The sequence below is a fragment of the Ambystoma mexicanum genome, chromosome 4q (assembly GCF_040938575.1).
Source record: "Ambystoma mexicanum isolate Mex_15411 chromosome 4q, UKY_AmexF1_1, whole genome shotgun sequence".
Lineage (NCBI taxonomy): Eukaryota > Metazoa > Chordata > Amphibia > Caudata > Ambystomatidae > Ambystoma > Ambystoma mexicanum.
Genome location: NC_090928.1, coordinates 77,037,561 through 77,061,163, shown reverse-complemented (window position 1 = coordinate 77,061,163; position 23,603 = coordinate 77,037,561).

The window sequence follows — 23,603 nt, the reverse complement described above, 5'->3', positions numbered from 1 at the left end:
AATGGTAGGGGCATTTTATAATCCCTTACTTTTTGGTATAATATTTAATTTTATTCCATTTCCATAATCATTTTCAGCTTACATTGTGCTAAGTGCTCCCTCACTCCACATATGCTGACCCGATTTAGCTTCCAGCATTTTGGTATGGGAAGTCAACAAGTTCTTCTTATTTTGTAATTCCTGCTGTACACCTCCATTCTCACTGTCGGGGGGAAATTCTGCCGGGGTCGGCCGGGCCGTCCGCAGACCTCCGGACAGGGAGGCCCCTACTCCTCCCGTATATCCCAGATGAGATAGAGTATGAGACGCACACAAGGAGCAAGGCGACTCTGCTGTTTATTTATACAAAACGGCAGGGATGGGTCAAGGAGCGTACGCGTCCGTCCTGACACACACATAATCGTGGGGCTCGCAGGCCCTTTTTACTGCATTATGACGCGCTACTTGCGTCACTTCAGAAAGTTAACAAAAAACCTATCGCCACTCTTAATTGGTTGCTCGAGTGGTAGGGTTAGTATAGTACACATATAGAGAATGATATTAGTGGACAAGGTGTAGTCAGGTGGTATATCTGGGTTGTCCCTACAATTAGATACATAAGAATTGTTACATGAAGGCTCCTGAGGATTGGCTAATGTTACTGACGTCTGAGATAAGAGCCCCATGTTCTGATTGGTGCATCCGTGAGCTCCCCAGCCTGGGACCACCGTTGTTCCCAGCTCTCGGTGTACCTGTGTTTGCAACAATGTTTCAATATGGGTACGTGCAGACAATGTGAGGATTTATTCATAGGTGGAAGGCTGATCGCTCCCGCTGACCGCTCCCACTGTAGCAGGTGTCCATTGAGCCTTTCAAGTGTCTCGGCCTGTGTCTCGTAGTGAGGGACCCAGACGCCTTTTCTCTCCTGGGTTTTGGCATCTCGTCAGATTCGGCTTGGTCACGTGAGGCGGGACCGTGTTTGAGGCAGAATTCTGCACAATTAATATTGCTTTTCCACTGTGTGTCTGGTTTAATTTGTAGATATGACTTTAACGTTGGTACGCGGAGTACAAGGTTGCAACATCGTGCCTTTGATGATTTGTTCTTGGATGTGGGCTTGCAACATTGCGACCTTGGCTGGTTGCTCCATCGGGTTCTTTCTGCAGGATCAGCAACCTGACTCTTGCTTTGTTAATGTCCACGGGAGCTCTTGTTTGAGGCCTACTCGGGCCTGGTGCTTAAGTAGTCTGTTTGGTGCATAGGTGCTTTAGATTATAGTAGCATACATTTCCATGACCAGTATCGTGTTTCCATTATACCTCTCATGGTGGTAACGGGTTTCAAGGGAAGCGTGAGCAAGCGTTATAGATGAGCTCATGATGCATCTTGCGTTTCTGCATTCTGAAAGCCTATGTAAAAATAATAAAGATGCACGTCCGTGAATATGCCTGTCGCCTACGTCAGAGCACTGAGTATGTTCTTCGTGTAAATTGGTGTGGAAATGTTAAGTGTGTATACTTGTACAGATGTGCTTCCCGTTGTCTAGGTCGTCATGGCATCTCTAACGACGTGTGGTTTTTAGTCTAGCTGATCCGAGCCGCAGGTGCCGGCATGGCCAGTGCGGGCTGCTGGGCAGGCAGGTGGACACATCCGTATGTTCCTGTACCAGGGTACCTGGTCGTCTGGTAAATGGACAAACTCTTCCCGCGGCGGGTGTCTGGGCCGTGACCCTCTAGGCCAAGCGCGAGAGGTGAAGGACGGGAGCCTGGTCTTCCATTCTCCCACTTCAGTCCCCCCTCTGGTCGACTTGTCGACCACAAACATATCCTTCTCGTTATCTCCTCTTACCCTCCATATCTTAGTTATCCCTCCGAGATGTCCATAATGGTTTACATGATCTTCAAATGACCAATACATGTATTCACATGTTCCTCCAGGAGTACAGTATACCCATCTTCCTATGTAGCTCCTGGGGTTCCTTGGGTTCTCAATCTTCACTGATGGTGGGTCTAGATGATTGGTGATGATTTGGGTGCGCAACTTCTCCCTTTCTTGTATTATCACACCTGTATGCTGGCCGTCATCTGCTGGCATTAAGGGGTGCATTCCCACCATTTCCAGCAACTCGTCAGTCGTGCGTGCTTTCCGGGCCTTCCAAAATCTAATTATGATCAGGGTAGCTCCAGCCAAAATAGCACATCCCACTATTATTTTCAGTCCATCTGACAGCCAAGATGGCATCCATGACCATAATAGTGAAAACCAGCTCTTATCCTTGTTTACACCGTTACTTTCGTCCATCATTTTGGAGTGCATCTGGGCCAATTGTGAAACTGCTTCTGTCAGTGTACCATTGTCAGCATCGTTGGCAGGTATGAACGTGCAGCAAGATTGTCCTATTTTTGCACAAACTCCTCCTTCCATTGCTGTGAGAAGGTCCAATACATATCTGTTCTGGAGTGCAACCATCCTTACAGCTCGCAGCTCCTCTTTAATTGCGTTGAACCCATTTACTGTTGAATTGATGGTCATCATTAGTTCCCACCTTGTTATTTGGAGCCATTTTGCGTTTGCGTATGCCTGCAGTCCCGGATGTATTATTGAGGAGAAGAACATTGCTGCTCTGCTGAATAGTCTATGTTCTGGCGGTATTGATGTTAGTTCCGTTTCCGACCTTCCCCACAGGTAATTTCCTGTCAATGGCTCTCCTTGTCTTTTTCTCCTGTTTAGGACAGTATCATTGCTGTTGGTCCTGTTTCCTTGCTCCTTCTGAAGTGGTGCAGATCTCTTTCTTCTCTTATCCCCTTCATCCATTTTAGGAAATTTCGCCACATCGACATGCTTCTTAGGTACCACTAGTGATGGTACATTGACGTGTACCATTGTGCACACACCATTCCACAGGGGAGGCAGTGTATGATATGCCTTTTCCCCACAGGCCCAATAATGGTCCATTATTACTGCTGTTCCCGCTCCCCCCTCAGGCAACTCCATCACGCTTGCACAATTGGTGTTATATCCTACGTCCACCTCTCCTTTATGCTGGTAGCATACTTTAGGCGCAGTCAATGGTAGTATAGTTATCGGGTCTTCATCTTCTTCTACCCACGTGAGCATTGGTACATACTTGATCCACGTCGTCCAACATCGATGATTGTGTGTCTCGATAGTTGAGATAGTTTCTTTTGTTACCATGTTGCTGCCAATCACTCCTATCTCCCAGCTGTTGCCCAGGAACACCTTTCCTGTTATCGTCAGTAGCGGCCTCTCCCAGCATCCTTGTTTACCCGGAACTTCAGTTGCGTACCAATCACATGGTAGGTACTGCAGTGTTACCTTCTTTGTTTCTCCTTTTGCAGGGCCACTTGTTATGTACCTGAATGCTTCAGCATGTAAACTGGTCTTGTGATAACTCAGATAGGTCTTGAGGAAGTTGTTTTCATATGGTATGAGTCTCGTGTTTTCCATGTCATGTGCACTACTGTTCCTTGAAATCTTCCTTTCGTTTGGAACAGGGCCAAATATATTATGCACTGTGCTGTTTTTTCATCTATTTCTGTGGCAACAAATGTTCGTGAAGCGCTCATGGCGTATGGTATTAATGAGCAAACGTAACAGCTATCCTCAGTTGTCTGCTTACCAATGCGGGTCATGTGTTGGTACCATATGTTGTTTGTGACGTGTGCTGAATCTTGTACATAATTATCAATACCTTTATTGTCTGAGTACGTGCTGCGTTTAACTCTATTTTGCTTGGGTGCAAAATTACGATTACCACCTGACGTAACACCTGTTGCAGCAGGGGACGGGGGTATATTAAGTTTGGGTGCAGCAATAAAATCAATAGCATAGCTGTACTGCCAGACAGAGGCAGCCAAGAACCCGGTGATCATAAAAATCCCTATTATTTTTATTACATATGCTAATTTCACCGGCATTTTGCTCTTACCTTGCTGCGGTCCTGGCAGCTTATTCTTGCGACGTTACAGTTGCCCGCCTAAAAATTCTCAAAAGTGCTCGTTATTAAATGTTAGTTTTGTTTCCTTTAAGCTCTCCCTATCAAGTGGTCATTCAGTGCCCAGGCGAAGAGCTGCTCCCACGCTACTCTAAGTGATGGGTCTCTTAGGACCGGCAAGTATGGGCGGAGGTGGGGCATGTAATATTCTATGGCCAGGAGGAAGGCTGTGTAGTACACACGTACCCTTCTCCTTTTTAGGTATGTTGGCCTCTTTATTTCGTATACAAATTGGTGTGACAATTCTTCTGGGTAGTTATCGTCTGGCAGCACCATCTACGCCTGTACACTGAACTTGTTAATTAGCTTTTCTTAACACTACAATATTACGCAGTTCCTGTATGTGCGAGAGAAAAAGAGAACATTCACGTGTTTACATGTGTATTGGTGCAAGCAATGTCCTTTAGTTTTAGTTACAACTGTACTTAGGAGTCAATGGGGGGGGGTTTGCGCTCAGATGGCGGAAGTATTTTTACTCTTTGAGCGCGTGACCATGGGGTGGGCAGTATGGGGATCACCCCTTTCTTCGTCAGTTATCGTCTCCGAGGGAACAATTGGGTCGTTGTCTGTGGTGGAACTTTCTTCCGCTGTCGGCGATGTTGTTGCTGTTCGTCCAACGGACCTGTCGTTGGCGCTGGGGCGGGTCTGCAGTTTGTAGATCTTTACGTCATGTAGGTGGTTCCAGGCACGCTTATCCTTTAGTTTTACTGCTCTTGTTGATACGTCCTCTACCAGATGGGGGCCAGTGAACCTCTTCTCGTGCCACCTTCTATTGAAATTGCGAAGTAGTACGTGGTCACCTTTGGCAAGTTTGCACGAGTTCTCTTTTCCCAATTCCGTACTTTCGTCTTTTTCTTGATTGCTGGTAGACCCGCCCCATGTGCGCTCGAGCTGTTGAGACACAAACACGACACTAGTAATCAAAGAAGACACATATTGATACATTTCATCTCCTAACACATTCGCTGAACTTTCGTTATCGGTGAATGCCCTTGACGTTGGTGTTAGGGGAAGGCGCATTTGACGTCCAGTAACCACTTCGTGAGGGGTGAGGTGGTGGTCGGACCCTGGCCTGTTTCTAAGTTCAAACAATGCTAACGGAAGGCAATACAACCAACTTTTCTTTGTTGTTTGTTGTATTTTAGCAATTGCCTCCTTCAACAGGCCATTCAGGCGTTCACATACACCATTAGCCTGTGGGTGGTATGCACATGCAAATTTGTGTTTAATGTTCAGCAGGGATGTAATATGCTGGAACATTTCATTTGCGAAATGGGGGCCGTTGTCTGATCTTAACACCTCGCACACTCCCCACCTGGGGAAGACCTCCCTTACTATGAATTTGGCTGCTCTAAACGCATCAGGGTGTGAACAGGGCCCTGCTTCAATCCACCTAGAAAATGGACATACTACTACAATCATATACCTATTGCCTTGACAGATGTTGATCATATCAACATAGTCAATGTGAAGGTGCCGAAAAGGTCCTTCTGGCCGGGGTATTGTACCTCTTATCACTTTTAGAGTATGACCGGCCGTAAACTGTTGACATGTGAGGCAATTGCTGATAAAATTTGACACATGGGAGGTTAACTCGGGACAAAACCAATCTTCTCTAATTCGTGCTGCAATTATTTCCTTGCCTGTATGGGCAGGGTGATGTAATTGGCTCAAGGCGGTATTTAACAGTGCCAACGGTATTACAACTTTCCCAGTGCCACCCTGGCGCCATAGTGCGTCGGTTGGTGACATTGTGCATCCTCTTTTCACCCATACTTCTTTTTCGGCCATTGGTGCAGCCGCTTGTAGCTCCATAATCTGTGTTGCTGGGAGATGGGTGTACCCTTCTCTTATTAACATTTCCCTCGCTATTCCCCTCCCTCTCCCTCTCTGTGAGTCTGTGGGGTTCCATATCTCACCAAAATATGCAGCATATTTCGCATGTGCGTCTGCTGCTGCATTTCCTTTTGAAACGTAGTCTTCTCCATTGGTGTGTGCGGTGCATTTTACTAGGGCTAGTTCTTGGGGGTCGTTTATTACTTCAATTAGTTCAGCCAACAAGAGGGCATGTTGTACTGGAGTGCCATCAGCTCTCCTAAACCCTCTCCTTCTCCATTTTGATAGCCCTGAGTGGACAGTGGATGTAACATATGCACTGTCGGAATATATAGTTACTCTTTTATTAAAACTTTCCTTTAATGCCAATATTAGTGCAACGAGTTCCGCCGCTTGAGCAGAGTAGTGCTGTGGTAATTGTACACACTTCATAGCCACACACACCGGCGCCTCCATCATTTTTACTACTGCTGCCCCAGTCCTTCGTAGCCCATCTCCTTGATCAATAGTTGATGACCCATCAATAAACAAAAGCTCACCTCCCTCTAGTGCGTTTTCTTCAACTTTCCTAGTACATGAGTATATTTCAGTTACTTGGGTGCAGTCGTGGGCGTAATCTCCCTCTTCAATTACTTCTGCTAGGAACCTTGCAGGGTTAACCGTGCTACATCTAACAATTGCCAGTTCAGCTTTAGACAAAATAATCTCATAACCTGATGCCCTCTGTGTCGTTAACGTGGACTTAGGTTTATTCAATATCGCAAATAGTGCATGTTCCACAAATAGTGTAGTTGGACACCCCATAGTTATTGCTGATGCTTTTTCTACTGCAAAAGCAGCTGCAGCAAGACCTTGTTCACAAGAGAAGTGGCCTAACATTATAGGGTCTAAGTGACCGCTGTAAAATGCTACTGGTTTATAGCCCATGCTAGTTTTTTGGGCCAATACTGCTTTCATCACTGCTGAGTCGCAATGTGAAAATATAAAGAAGCGCCACTCATAGTCTGGGGATGCAAGTACTGGAGCAGTTGATATTGCGTCTTTTAGTTCGTCAAATGCCTCCCTCATTTCCATAGTCCATCCCAACTTTTTCTCCCCTTTATTTGCTTCCTTCAAACCCTCAAGCAGGGGTCCTATGTATGAGCTGTAATCAAATACCCATGCTCTACAGTAGTTGCACAGCCCCAGAAATTGCTGCAGTTCTCTCACAGTCTGTGGCACGGGAGTGCTTGAGATGGCCTGTGCTCTTTGTGGTGCAATCCTTCTTCCATGTTGGGATATCAGTTGACCAATGTAAAGTACCTGTTCCTGACAGTATTGTATCTTTTCCATGTCTACCTTGTACCCCTTTTCTGCCAGTATCGTCAACATTATTAAGGAGTCCTCTCTACATTTACTTTCGTTTGTACTGCAAATTATTATGTCATCCACATACTGTAACACTGTGCTTTCCACCTCAACGTTACCCAAATCCATCTGTATTACTCTATTGAAAATTGAGGGTGATTCACAATACCCCTGTGGTAATCTGGTATGTTTCCACTTTGTATTTCGGTAAGTGAAGCTTGTCAAATCTTGTGAGTCTGGGTGTAATGGTATTGAGAAGAAATCATTTTTAAGGTCAATCACTGTAAATCGTGATGCTTCTGCTGGAATGCCACACAATATTGTGGCCGGGTTTGCTGTTACTGGATACTCTGCTTCTACTATGTTGTTCAAGGGTCTGAGGTCCTGTATGAAGCGCCAAGACCCCCCTTTAGCCTTGCGCACCGGGTACACAGCTGTGTTACATGGTGATTCTGAGGGGACCAATATGCCATTGTTTATAAGGGCCGTTATGGTTTCAAATATGCCCTCATCTGCCTCTTTTGACAATGGGTACTGTTTAACTCTTGGTAGTATCGCACCTTTTTTCAATTTTATCCTTACACCCCCTATGCTTTTTATGCATCCCACGTCATAAGGGCTAATAGTCCATAATGATTTGGGCACCTTTGACATATCCTCCTTAAAAAATGGGACTGGGGTGCCTGCGGGTGCCTCAAGTGCCATTGCAATTTTCTGTGCTACTTGTTTGTGAGCCACTCTTAGCCATATTTCTACACTCATCATGAACACCATTTCATTTTCTTCCTTTTCTTCTGAGAACAGCTCTTCATCTGACACCTGGGTCAGCCTACATCCTTCTGCTAGTGCTATCACCGCCCTCCATGCTCTCCCTTCTTTATCTTGGGCGTGCACAGCAACATAATCAGCTGTTGCAATAATGCTCTCAATGTCCACTACAAACACCTTCCCTTCTAGTTCATTACCTGGTGTTTCTGGTCGGAATAGATAGGCTGCTGGTCTCCTCCATATTTTCCCTTCTATCCCTGGCATCCATGCAAATGCCATGTCAGTGCCATATTGGAATATCTCGCCATCTACTGGCTCCGCCCTAATCGCTGTCTGTCCACAGTATGCTTGCAAAATCTGTCGTGCTGCGAGCATGTTAATCCCTGGAGTAGAGCAAATTATGCCATCCTCTGTAAAGGAGATCGTCATGTTCAACCTGTTCATTATGTCCCTCCCCAGTATATTTACTGGTGAGGCACTATAATACAAGAGTGGAACTGACAGATCATAATCTCCAATAGATAAGGGAACATTATCAGTAAATGGAACCAACCCTTTAGCCCCAGAAAATCCTTGGGTGTTCATGGCTTCGCCTGACATCTTAAATTTACCTTCCCTTATGCAAGACCGGGTTGCCCCGGTGTCAACAAGAAATGATAATTTTTTGTCACCTATCGTTACCTCTATGCGTGGTTCCTCCGCACTATTAGGTGTTACTGACAGGATGGGTCACACCAAGGCCGTCTGTGGGCTGGCCTATTGGGGGTACAATGATTGGCCATTCCCTGTGTAAGGGTTGTGTCCCAACACCGTCACCCCACCCAATTGTGTTCGTTCATTTTGGGGTGGTGGTTGTATTAACGCTACTTGTTGTTGTGGCGGTGGCAGGTACTGTGTTATTTGTTGTTGTGGCAGTGAATAGGTTTGTGGCTGTTGTGTTGTTTGTTGTTGTGGGTCACTCCCCTTTTGTGACGTCTGCTGTTGTTGTATGCCCTGCTGTTCTTGTAATGTCCTGGGTTGTGCTTGTTCATTCCATGCTGGTGTTCCTGGCCTGACCCTACATGTACGTGACATGTGTCCCAATAGTCCGCAGCTCCAACACACGGGTGGTTCCCTGTTTTGCCATGGGAAGCTCCCTGTGTTGTCCTGGTATACGGGTTGCCCTGTGGGGTAGTTATTTCTTAGTCCCCCAGCCTGCTGTTGGGTATTATATCCATATCCTCTCCCCCTCATAAACCCTCCTCTCCCTCGGTTATAACTATAATACCCAGTTCCTTGCATTGGGTACCCTCCTCCCATGTTTGGTGCGTGTAATTGCAGAGGCGGCACTTGCTGTATTACACCTTGTGGAGGCGTTATTTGTGCGGGATCTTGTGCAGCCACTACTTGCGTTGGGCTTTGGGCCATTGGTGTGGGCGTAGTTATTAGTGCCCCTTCCATTGTGTATTTAGTAAGTTTTTTCTGTACTTATTTGGCCTCTTCTGTTTTCCTATCCTCTTCCTTTTGTTTCATTTTTCCTTGCCATGTTCTGCAGTGATGTACTATAGTCAGTTGTATTTCTGGCCATGGTTTTGCTTCCATCCCCACTACTTTCTTTAGTTGTTTTTGAACTCCTTCTGGGAGCCCTTGTACTAGTATATGATAAAATATGGCTGGTGTTTTGTCCCATTGTTCTCTAGTTTCCATGCGCCACTTCTCTTGAACATCCTGGATATAATCAACAGGATCCTCATTTTCACCCATCTTACGGGAAGTAATGGCTCCTATGTCTGATGTGTCTGGGTACTGCACTCTCAGTGCCTGCCATAGCGCATGTCTGCAGTTTGCAAATGGTGCCCCATCATGCGATGTGTTCGTTATTGTTACCCCATGGAATCCCGCTCTTTTCCAAATGTCATCCGCTCTATCCCCTAATATTGATATTAACAGGCCCTTCACATCTCCTACTGCTAGTTTCTGTCCTGCGGTGTGTTTTTCCATTTCATATATCCACTTACCCGCACCTCCACTTAGTGATGGGAGCCTACATTTTATATTTTCCTTATCCGTATGTTTCCAAGGTACATACTGTGGTCTAACCCCTCCTCTCTCCAGCAGTGGCATTAAATTCTGTCTTGTGTCACCCTTTACGCTCCATAATGTTGAGTCTTCACACCCCTCCTCTTCCCCCATTTCTTTTACTACTCCAAATTCTTCCTTACTACCTCTGCTCCTACCTCCCTCTTCTTCCTTTCCCCTTTTTTCATCATTTCCTGTGTTCAATATGGGTATGTTTATTTGTCTGTCTTGCCTGCGACTAGGGAGGTCCCTAAACCGACATGCATACGGTGTAAGTTCATTCATGAAGGGCGCGAGCTTTATTCTGTGCAGAGAGCGCGCAGTAGTTGAACATGTAGGGCGTGACGTGGGAGGGTGCGATGGTGATGTGGGTGGCGTGGTTTCATTGGTTTGTGTTTCCCCTATTCTTTTCACTTCCTCCTTACTTCTCTCCAGCTCCTCCCATCTTCTACTCATCCAGGGCGAATCTATGTTTGTTCTAGTAAGGTATAGTTTATCTAAGCTTTCCCTTTCACTCTTCCTTCCATCCTTCTCCACTCCTCCTTCCTCCTCACTACAAAAATCATTCATAAATGGCACCCCCCACTCTGCCTTTTTTCCTTTCACTGTTACTGTTTTTAAGTCTATTAGGTCTCTTTCTCCCTTTCCGTTGTTACCAACTGTTCCCCTTTGTGCTGATGTTGTTGCTACCTCTCTACTTTTATATACATCTCCCCATCTTTCACTCTCCCAACCCCTCTCTTCTCTTCCTCCTTCACTCCTCTCCTCCATTTCCCTACTATTTTCCTCCCTTTTCCTTTTCAACTCCTCCATTACTTCGTTGCTCATCTGTTCCAATATCCTTTCATCCTCTTTCTTCCTTTCCCATTTCACCCTTTCTCTTTCTACTATACTCTCTATTACCTTCCCCTCTTCATATTTCTTAGTTGCCTCTGATATTATCCTCCTCCTCCATATTTCCATTTCTTTTTCCTTTTCTTCTTCTTCCTTCTTCTTCTCTCTCAGCACTACTCTTGATACCCTATCTGCTGCTCCTTTTACCCTTTCAGCTTCTCTCTTTTGTTCCTCACTTCGTTCCCTTAATTTTTCCAATTCGTCCTTACCTTCTTTCCTTTTCCTCACTCTCTTTCCTCCCGCTCAAGTTGTTTGATCAGTTCATTCTGCTCATCCCTTAGTTCTGCTAATCTTTCCTCCAAAATCTCTTCCTTCTGCCGTAGTAGCTCCTCTCCCCTCATTTCACTCTCTCTGGCACTATCCTCGTTTGTTCTCCTTACCGCCTCCCTTTCTTCTCCAGTTAGTGAGCCTCGTAATTTCAACAATATCTGTGCAGCTATCCACTCATCGTTTCCTATCTCTACAGTCTGCTCTTCTCTAATCCTCCTGTCCCCCATTGGTATCTTCCCATGAGCCACATATGGTGGAGGGCTGTATGCCGGGTTTAAGTATCCTTCAGCCGCCCTTAACTGTCCTGCTATTTCTCCTAATTCTCTTAAAGGGTACAACCCTCCTCCCTCTGTTTTCACTCCCGGTGTTATGGGTATCCCATTGCTCGGTTCCTTTTTTATGTCGTCTGATTTATCAATCTTTTCTCCTCCCTGTCTTTCGTTCCCCGTATTCTTTGTGCTTCCGCACTCCTTTTTCCCACCCGTTCCTTCTTTCTTAATCTCCTTTTCTTCCGGTGTTTCCCCCATAGTGAACATTCCATTTGGTCCTGGTCGAGACCCCTGGAACATCCTCCATAAGTTAAACACCTCCACATGGTTTGCCAACTTCTTCCCCTTGTATGTATTGTGCAGATGGTTCAGTAGTGAATGTTGGGCATATGGATCGAAACTACCATTAGGCGGCCATGGTGTTAACATTTTGTTATCTGTCCCCTGGGTCCACTCTATGCTGTACTTAATTAACTTCTCCCTATGTGGTGGCAGTGTGGTGCATATGTGCTGTAGTGGGGTAGTGAGGGTGTTCCCCCACCCTCCCGACCCTCTCCCGTATGACATAAATTCACTCCCCTTGTTACCCTTCCCCTTACTAGCAGTTTACGATATACAACCTTGTATTGCTTACCTCGCCCCGCAAATGTGGGGACTTTCGACAATCCTTTTGACAAATTATGCAATAATAATAAATATGATGTTATATTATATTCCTTCCCCTACGGCCCCCTGCGGCCGAAGCGCACGCAGCCCCCTGCGGCTGCGTACCCCTTACGATGATCTTATACAGTCGTCCTGTTTCTCCGTTCTCCTCCCCCGTTTACACTTGCCATGGCCGGCGTTCTCCGTGCGCAGCCACGCCCCTTTCCCCTTGTTTTCGATCCACTGGTTTATAGTTTATCTCCGTACCAGCTCCTTTATCATGCTTCTCTTCCCCACCACTCTCAAACCCAAAATTCCTTGTGCTCGCGATATCCTATTAAATCCCTACTGGTGACGTCACCGATTTCTTCGAGCTACTGGTATATTCTTGTTATGTTTTTTTAAGTTCAAAATACACTTGCAATCTACCCCGCTAACCCTACAGCTGTCTTCCTGTCTCTCCTGGAACAAGGTAATCTCATCAATAATATAACCGGACTGCGCACACTGCGTCGCCTCGCGTGTGATACGCCCCTTAACAGGAGGGCTTAACCAGCCAATTATCTTCCGTTTTGGGCAACTATGTAACTAGCTACCGCCCACAGGGAAACGTCATCTACCTATCGAGTTTCTTGCTCGAACAATAGGGAACCTCATCTACTCATTGATCAATAAATGTCAAGTCGTAGGAAACCACACACACCCACCCTCACACTTAGTCGCAATTTAGACCATCAGGGTCTTATGAGCGGCTGCACGTGATGTTTTCGTGCCCCGCCCCCCTCTTTCGCGTAACGTTAGCTGACTGTTACGAGCGGCTGCACGTGATGTTTTCGTGCCCCGCCCCCCTCTTTCGCGTAACGTTAGCCGACTGTTCTCGCACTCGTTTTCCTATCATTCATTCCATTAGCAACACTCAGTTAAACCTTCGCCGCACATCTCTACAATACCTCCCCCCTCCCTTATTTACTTCCTCCCCCTCCCTCACAATTTCGCATTGCTTGTTGTGCGTGTCATGCTCACCAAGTTCTCTCGATGCAGGGCCGCTCGACTGCGTGCACCCTCCAAGCGGCTCGCCACCTCCCCTCGTCTGGACCACGTCTGGACACTCGCCGACCGCGGGCGGGATACTTCTCAACCGGCTCCCGAGGGCCAATATCCGGATTGCGCTGTCCGGTCTTCTCGCGGCTCCGCGATGGTCCTGTAGTCCTCAGAAGGGGGCAACGGCAGAGGGGGCCGCGCCGCCGGGCCTCCTCGCAACGGGAGTGCCTGGAAAAACTAAAAATAAAAGTTGATCTTAAACAGATCTCAGCAGTGCCTCCAACTTGTCGGGGGGAAATTCTGCCGGGGTCGGCCGGGCCGTCCGCAGACCTCCGGGCAGGGAGGCCCCAACTCCTCCCGTATATCCCAGATGAGATAGAGTATGAGACGCACACAAGGAGCAAGGCGACTCTGCTGTTTATTTATACAAAACGGCAGGGATGGGTCAAGGAGCGTACGCGTCCGTCCTGACACACACATAATCGTGGGGCTCGCAGGCCCTTTTTACTGCATTATGACGCGCTACTTGCGTCACTTCAGAAAGTTAACAAAAAACCTATCGCCACTCTTAATTGGTTGCTCGAGTGGTAGGGTTAGTATAGTACACATATAGAGAATGATATTAGTGGACAAGGTGTAGTCAGGTGGTATATCTGGGTTGTCCCTACAATTAGATACATAAGAATTGTTACATGAAGGCTCCTGAGGATTGGCTAATGTTACTGACGTCTGAGATAAGAGCCCCATGTTCTGATTGGTGCATCCGTGAGCTCCCCAGCCTGGGACCACCGTTGTTCCCAGCTCTCGGTGTACCTGTGTTTGCAACAATGTTTCAATATGGGTACGTGCAGACAATGTGAGGATTTATTCATAGGTGGAAGGCTGATCGCTCCCGCTGACCGCTCCCACTGTAGCAGGTGTCCATTGAGCCTTTCAAGTGTCTCGGCCTGTGTCTCGTAGTGAGGGACCCAGACGCCTTTTCTCTCCTGGGTTTTGGCATCTCGTCAGATTCGGCTTGGTCACGTGAGGCGGGACCGTGTTTGAGGCAGAATTCTGCACAATTAATATTGCTTCTCCACTGTGTGTCTGGTTTAATTTGTAGATATGACTTTAACGTTGGTACGCGGAGTACGAGGTTGCAACATCGTGCCTTTGATGATTTGTTCTTGGATGTGGGCTTGCAACATTGCGACCTTGGCTGGTTGCTCCATCGGGTTCTTTCTGCAGGATCAGCAACCTGACTCTTGCTTTGTTAATGTCCACGGGAGCTCTTGTTTGAGGCCTACTCGGGCCTGGTGCTTAAGTAGTCTGTTTGGTGCATAGGTGCTTTAGATTATAGTAGCATACATTTCCATGACCAGTATCGTGTTTCCATTATACCTCTCATGGTGGTAACGGGTTTCAAGGGAAGCGTGAGCAAGCGTTATAGATGAGCTCATGATGCATCTTGCGTTTCTGCATTCTGAAAGCCTATGTAAAAATAATAAAGATGCACGTCCGTGAATATGCCTGTCGCCTACGTCAGAGCACTGAGTATGTTCTTCGTGTAAATTGGTGTGGAAATGTTAAGTGTGTATACTTGTACAGATGTGCTTCCCGTTGTCTAGGTCGTCATGGCATCTCTAACGACGTGTGGTTTTTAGTCTAGCTGATCCGAGCCGCAGGTGCCGGCATGGCCAGTGCGGGCTGCTGGGCAGGCAGGTGGACACATCCGTATGTTCCTGTACCAGGGTACCTGGTCGTCTGGTAAATGGACAAACTCTTCCCGCGGCGGGTGTCTGGGCCGTGACCCTCTAGGCCAAGCGCGAGAGGTGAAGGACGGGAGCCTGGTCTTCCATTCTCCCACTTCATCACGCTTGCAATTTGAATTACACAAGACCTTTCTTGATTTTTCTCTTGCCAGTGTAGCATGTCTTTTTCAAAGTACACTTTTAATTGCACTGCCTATTTCAGGTCAATTTCTATGTGTTCCAGTGTGTCCTGCAGATACAAATTTGCATCTTTCACATTGGCTACTTCTTGGAAACAGACTTGACTCAGGCCTTCATTTTCATTTACCTGTTCTTACATTAGTAATAATTTGTTGAAATTCATTTTAGGACTCAACTTCTTTGAGAATGTATTTATTATTTTCCTGTTTTAATTCCGCTGAATTGAGTTTTAGGGTCACAATGTTATCTAATAAGGCATTATTATGCACATATTGGTCATTATATTTTCCTTGTAGCTTAATTTTGACTTCTATACACTGATTAGAAGTGTCTTGGAGACTTAAAGTCATGAGATTCTGCAGTGAATCACAAGATAACTTAATTTCAGCTTGCATTTGATCCATGACATTGTGCTTTTGCAAAATGGAAAACTATTTCTTTTAGTGATTCTTGCAGACGCACAAGGTCTTGCAGTTGGTCGCTATACAATTGCGCAGCTCTTCATACCTTTTCTGGGCTGCTTCTTGGCACTGTTTAATCTGAGCATCCATGCCTGCTAACCTGCCCTCAACCAATTGGAGGTGACGATTCAAGTCTGCAGAGAGGCAGATCAGTTTAAAATTCTCTTCTTTGACAGTGGAAGTCATAAGTAGCCTCTGTAGGGATTGATTTAAATGGGCTGGGTTCATCTCAAATCTCCATGCCTACTGAGGCGATTCTGTCTAACATCTCTGTCTGCCAAAGCAACATCTTTGGTAGCCCAATCCCCTTTCAAATGTCACTTTGAAAGAGCATGAATCTTTGCCACAAGTACTGCTATCTCTCTCTTTGAATTTTAAAGGCATGGTCTAGTAAAAAATGTTATTGTCCCTACGGGTCGGCCATGTTTTTTTAAGCCTAAGTGGCTCGATTTTAGAAAACTTTCCTATGGACCTTACCCGAGTTTTCGTCCATTAAACGCACGCGAAAACAGGCACCAGGGAGCCGCCATTTTGTGATAATCCTATCACTTGCAGCATCGCCCTGGCTGACCTGCTTCTGCTGCACTAAATAAATTCCCCTGCCCCTGAGCCTGACATTATCCAAACATTCATATTCCCCGCCTCTCTCCGTGACGTTACTGTGCTGCGTAGGCAAACGCGCCCAGTCGTCTTCTACGCGACTCCACTCAGAACCCAGAAACCAACACAGACCATCTCACAACACAGAGCGCCACAATTCGGAATATGAAACTGTACTTTAAAATCAAACAGCAACACGGTACATTTGGTAAAGTACATTTATTTGACATTAAATGTTTAGAGAATATTCAGCAATTGCCATATGAACTCCGAAAGACATTTATTTTCTTTTATGTGTATCCGCCATGGTACACAGGGTGTTGCTTTTCGTTAAAAGAAGCACTTTGGAAGCACGGTGAACCGCAAGGCTGTTCCATAAACTAGGCACTAGTCCATCGTAAAGGTTGATATGTTACTTCTAGCCACTAGTACAGCGTAAGGGCATGTGGGCCCTTGGCGACCGTCCCATAAAATTGTCCATGTGCTCCAGTTGTTCACACAAATCTGCAGGTGTCTACTGTAAAAGCCATCTGATGGTGTCTGAAACCGATGGCAGTAGCAGAAGGGGAGCAAATACCTGTTATGAAAACAAAAAAATTATAATTAGTCTCGCCAGCCAATCTTCATTAATATTACTCATTTTATTTATTACAGCCGATCAGAAACTATTTGCTTGCAAGGATAGTTCAATGGAGTATGTTCGGCTCTAAAATCAATGCGAAAAGTAACGAAATAAATCGAGGCCAACACACAATGATAAACGACAGTTAGTCTACATGCGTGAGGAATGATATGATATGGCATTTGTAACGCGCCTATACTCGAGTGTTTCAAGGTGCGACGAGGCAGGTGGGGAACAAGGGCAGACAGACAACGATCCTACTAGGCCAGGTGTCTTTCTGATCGCGCATGGGGAAGGGGGAGGAGGGGAGGTAAAAGTGCTGTACATGGTTAGTTGAATACAAATTAAATAATAGGGCCAGCTGGTGGCAAGTGCAAGGTAAATGCCGGGAGAAGGGGCTGAAGGATACAGAGACAGTCCCGTAGTGCAGGTAGGCAGTGCAGGGAAAAGGGGCTGGGCCAAGGACCGAGATCGGTGAGACCAGTGGACCTGCATGCCCATGTGCCCACTACGAACACGTTTTCCTTGTTTTTCCTAGCTCTTCATTCATTCATTTATTCATGCATCCATTCATTAAATCTTCATTCCGGTATAAAAGCGTGTAAAGATTTACTTAATTATATTTGAAATTTCCATTGTGTCTCTTCGTAATGCAGTCTGTAAAACGGACCGTGCTCTTGACAACAATTTTTCGTATACTGAACTAAAATGAAACTTGGTCTAGTTTCTGAATTTTCTGCCTTATCGTCTCACCCCCTTCAAATGTAGTTCTTTCGGCATGGTCCCTGTCTCAAGGTCAAAAAACAATAGACCCTTATACTTCCAGTGCGACTTGTGGGCCTCATCTGGGCGCGAGCTGAAAATCAAAGCCGCTGTCCTTCGCATTCTTTATTTGCAACATCACGTAGTATAGGCATCTGTGAGAACTTGAAGTTTAGAATCCCTCTATGTAGTGCGCCTCAATGTGCAAATGCGAACTGGCTTCTCTCCCAAATGCCACGGCCCGCTTGGCGCGTTCTAAGTGCCCCAATTTTGTCCCTGTTGTCTGCGAGCTTTGCAGCCCAAATTGAGACATTTAATTTTTGGCGGAAGGTCAGGGAAAGTATAAAGTACCACAGGAGTTGAGTTAAAAGTGAGATTTATTGTTTGTTTGTTTTATTATTTGCAATACGCAAGCCTCCCCTCCGTTAACAGTGCGCAGCATTTACATTTACATGAAATGAGACATGAGAAAAATATATACATACACATATATGAGGTGAATATAGAGAATTCAAAGATGACACCCAGCTTGTTCGCCACCCATGATGGTGAAGGTAGGGGTTAGGGTTACAGGTACACTGTACAATAACATTTATTTACAAAAAGACAATCGTATTGCAATTATTTAAACCGGGATTTGTACTTCACAACCAGCTGTGCTTCGGGTGGGCATGGTACAGTCGCAATGTTCGGTGGCAATGGATCACTGCTCTGCACAGAAACGTCCAAAATTCCATATCTGTACTTCTCTAACACAGCAACAATAAGGCCTTTCACAAAGTCGAACTGCATTTCATCATAGACTGGTTGGATCACCCATTGCTTACTTCATTTTGAAAACACCTTAGTGTAGCGAGGCATCCTTACTTTACCCCAGTCCTAGATTGTTCACGTCCGACATTGCTGTTATGGGCCAAGACCGCTAGTAGAGTGCGATGTTTCATGCCCCGAAAGCTAAAATGCAAGCGCTTTGGCCTGTACTTTAGGCACATATCGTGGAACACCTCCAAATCTCCTGTGTGACAGAATTCTGTCAGTCCTCTCAAATCTCTTGATAGAGATTTGTCGAAAACAATCTTCTCAATGGCTTTGTGTGTCGGTGAAGATGGAATCAACCACTTCTTCTTCCGTGCCTCCTCTGGGGACAAAGGGCCATGTTCACATTGGTGGAAATGTTGATTTGCTGTCCAGCGGTGAACGTTGGTACAGTGGTGCATCAGTGACTGCCATTTTTCAAGTAGTATTTCTACTGACCCTTCACAAGTTTTTGAGCTCCACCAAAGATTGTTGGTGATAGAATGGGACCACTGCAAAATACTTTCAAAACCTTTTTTTTTCCTGCAGCCGAGATTTTCTTACTGATTGATTTAGCAAGATGCCATACGTCAAATTGATGATTAATATGTGGGAACTGCTCTCTCATTGTCTTGGCAATTGAAACGTGTCTGTCCGTGGCTATGAGGTTGATGTGCATTCCCCTTGATTGTAGATATTCCACTGATTTTATAAATCCTGGTTTCTCCATGGCCACTGACGATGTACATTGTGTTACCTGCACGACCACCAAACTCACAATTTTCTTACTATCCATGTCCTGAAAGTGGTAGGTGCAGTACTTGGCAGAAAATCCAGGGCTGTCGCACTGTCCATCGCCGTCTAGCCTGAATCGTTTGCCTTCGAATGTACTTGCTAGAGACAATTGTTCAATTTTCCAAGCATCACTAATGGCCGGAAACAGATAATCACGTTGGTATATGTAGTACAGCGCTTTAGAAATGAAATGGAGTCCCACAAACTGAAAGAAAGCCTCTAACTTTCTAAAACTGGAGCCACTAAAAAGTGATGCAGCTGGACACAGTAGATTGCCTGCTGCCAATTTCCCCAGGATCGGTTGTGCAGACCGTGAGAACCTATGATTTAATCTACAGGCGGCATTTATTTTGACGTTACTGCCTTTTACTTGACGAGTCACATTAATCAATGGCTTCCCACATACTTTCCCTCTAATGGAATGCACACATTTCAGCATACTTATAATTTCCATCAAACAACTGTTGAATACAATGTATTTGCTCTCTTTCATTAGAGTGTCTTCCTGCGTCAACGTTGTTTCGCCTGTGACGTTGTGGAGATTTGAACACATTGGAAAGTAATATTGCTGATATCAAGTTCTGATGCGTCTATGGATGCTGCGGCTGGTTCATTCTCTGTCATTTCGACATCTATTACTTGAACATTGATGGGAGAACACAACAATGTCGACAGGTTTTTGGGTGGCAAATTTTTGGCGGGTGTAGATTGTGTGAATTGATCTGCAACTACTTCAGAGCTATCTTCAATACATTCAATAACATCTTGTGGTGGTGCGGTCGCACTGTAGCTATGGTCCAATGCAACTTTGCTGTAGTCTCCAAACACACTTAATTCATGTTCTGGCCATTGGACATGAGCATCTCGAGCCTGAACACGCCTCGCTTCAATTAATAGTTCCTCCATAGTGTACATGGTCTGGCAAGCAACATTTCTCATTCGCTTCACTGTCTGTGTATGTATAGTTCTGACACCCACGGGTAACTGGAGGAGAGATTGGAAAAGGGATGTTCAGTTTAAACACAAGATAAAGTGTAGTCCAATTGACTGGAAAAAAACATAAAATAGTCCCCAGCACAAACATTTTTTTAAAGTTATGAACTGTTTGTAACCTTTTTTTGTTTTTTTTTCTTTGCAACTTTTTTGACTCGACCTTCAACATCTGCACGCTGTAGCTCTGATTCCTTTCCGCATGTCCTCCCTTCCTCTTGCGCTGCAACGACTATATTTTCTGTATCCGCATAGACAGCACGGAATGAGGCTCCATCGTCTCCCTGAAACATAGTACTGTCATTACTATGGATCAAAATATTGTTAGCATAAAACACACGTGAGGACAAACACACGGGTACATCTCAATAGCCAAACACGATTTAAACATTGTGTGCAACAATCAAACGACAAGTATTCGACCAGTGATGATCTATTTCGATGGAGCTGTCAGTATCCATACCTCTGGCTCTGCATGGACTGCCATGAATGGTTGTATTGGAGAGGAGGCATCCGCATCTCCCTGAAACACAGTACTTGCATTAGTATGCTTTTCAATATTAGAAACATAACACACACTTGGGGTCGAACGCACAGGTACATATAAAGAGATAACCACAAATGATGCATTGTCTAAAAGAATCAAGGAAAATCTAAATATGATCACATTTCATCGACTTATTTCTCCAATTTATTTACATCTGCATCATCTAAATTGGATGTTGTGATTGTAGTGGAAGCTTCGTCGTCTCCCTGAAACACAGCACTTGCGTTAATAGGGAAGAAAGTATAGCAAATGGAATCACGTTATATGATCACGCATGATGGAGCTGTCAGGATCCATACCTCGTGCTGCTGAAGAATATCTATGGATGTTGCAAATGTAGTGCGCACTTCCGAAAGCTGTTGCGCCGATTAGTATACGCATGGTCCCGGTTCCACTTCCACTGGAATTACTTGATTGTCAGGCTCTGCATCAAGTGCAGGGGTTGACGCTCCATCAACTGCCTGAAACATAGTACTTGCATTAGTGAGGATTACAATAGTGAAAACATAACACACACCTGGGGTCGACAGGACAGTTACATATCAACGGCTAACCACGAATGAAACATTGTGTAGAACAATCAAACAACAAGAATTCCAGCTCTGATGATGACGCCCGATGGAGCTGTCAGTATCCATACCTCCTGCTGGTGAAGAACATCTAGAAATGTTGTAGATGTGGCGGACGCTTCAGCATCTCCCTGAAAGACAGTACTTGCATTAGTATGGATAACACTAATTATAACTGAAAACAAACACCAGTGGACGATAACTAAGGTGTATATCAATTGGAAAGCACTAACTAAACATTCAGTAAAATAATTACACAATAGAATAAAACTATTACTTGACATGCATAAAACAAGTCTGTAGCGGATTAGCCTAGTAAGATTACCTGATACGCGCTAGAAGTGGTTGATAACTGCGACCACATCAAGGATGTAGAATGTTCTTGCTTCAGATTCAAGGGATAGTCAAGAAGTTGTAAAGGTAAATTAATGATTGATAATGAAATGCCAATATTAAAAATAGCCATGTAAGGCGACAGAATACTTGAAAAATGCTCAATACAGCACAGTTCCCTGTTCCCATATATATACATTGCATTTGTGGGTTATGAAATCGAAAAAGAATATATTGATAAATGTCATTATTCAAAAAACTATACACTCATATCAATATCGAAATTATTACAAGGGATAGAACACCTACAATATCAATTAATCCATTCGGCTACCTACACACTACCGCAAGGCCTAAAGCTAAATCCGGACACTTGACTCACCGGTGGCGGAATGTGGACGAATAGAGTGGGAATAGTGTTTTCGAGCAATTTCCGTGTCGTTCGCCGTTTATTCTTCTTTGTTACCCAAGATGTTGTGTACATGTCCAAGGAAAAGTGCCGGCTGCAGATGTGGTATCGATCACCCCTCTTGTCCTGTAAGACTTGTTGGACTCTACTTTCGAGCTCATCGAGTGGATATCCGCAATGTCTGACCCATTCTCTTATTCGATCAACAGTTTTCGGGAATACATGTATTGTAGTGCCGTCAGATTTCGCATGGGTCTTCGAAGGGCGACCGCTAATCGAACAGGCAGGCATTGTTGATAAATCTGAAAAGTAAATATCGACATTATTATACAATATTCAAGAATAAAGATTTGATACAAAAGTAAATGAATCATACAATGATCAATGCAAGGTTTGTTTTGGTCGCAGGAACTATACCAGTTCATTATGTGTGGCTTAGTATTTGCATAAGTTGCAGAAATGTATAAATGATGTGACTAAAAGCTGAACATGTGAGTCGTCCCTTGGATGTTCTGTCTTGCATGAGAAGGAAACATGCTTACATTATAGACTGGACCCCCGAAGGATGCAATTCGATGACAATAGACACAGATGAAAATAAATAGATCTATTTCATAGCATAGCAATGGAAACTCAAGTCAATAGCAATGTGACCAATGAACATAGCACTATTGTGTACTATACTTGCAAATAGAAATTTAAAAATCTGCGAAATATGACCAGGATACATGGCCTTACCTTGACCAACAAACAGTTGGATTCAGCAAGCAGAGCAGTATGTTGCAGGAGAATAGGTGGGTGGCCACAGGTAGCACACTGATGGGTTTGCTCTAAGCGGTCACAGAAGTTCACGGATAGCACGACGACGAGCAGATTAGCGTAGATCTCAGTGGTTGCCAGGTAACACGTTCAGGAGTTGACTTGCAAAGCACAAAGATGTTCTCATGAGACATATCAAGTGGTTTATAAAGTATTAGAAACAGGGGTGTGTTTGTGAATGAATGACGTATGTATGTCATGGTCTTAGGGGGTGGCCTGCTTGAAGGGGAGGCCTGGCTGGAGACACGGGGTCTGAGGAGGCCATGTGAGCGATGGCCCCTGTGCGTGGGATACCTTTTGAAGTGTACATGCTGTTTGGCACCTTGACCGTTTGCGCCCGTCACAGCCCCCCATGCCAGCGCTCATCCCCGGGTGCGAACCGCCTTTGATAGAGGGGGGTGGGATGGATGGGCCTGGGGCGTGCAGATAAGGCACAGGAAGACTGCTGAATGGAGACACACTTATGTGGATTGCAGAGGGGGTGGCCTGCTTCAAGGGGAGGCCTGCTTCAAGGGGAGGCCTGGCTGGAGACACGGGGTCTGAGGAGGCCATGTGAGCAATGGCCCCTTAGCATGCGATACCTTTTGAAGTGTACATGCAGTTTGGAACCTTAGCCTTTCGCGCCCGTGACAACCCCCCATGCCAGCGCTCATCCCCGGGTGCGAACCACCTTTGATAGAGGGGGGTGGGATGGATGGGCCTGGGGTGTCCAGATAAGGCACAGGAAGACTGCTGAATGAAGACACACTTATGTGGATTGCAGGGGGGCGGCCTGCTTCAAGGGGAGGCCTGGCTGGAGACACAGGGTCTGAGGAGGCCATGTGACCGATGGCCCCTTGGCGTGGGGT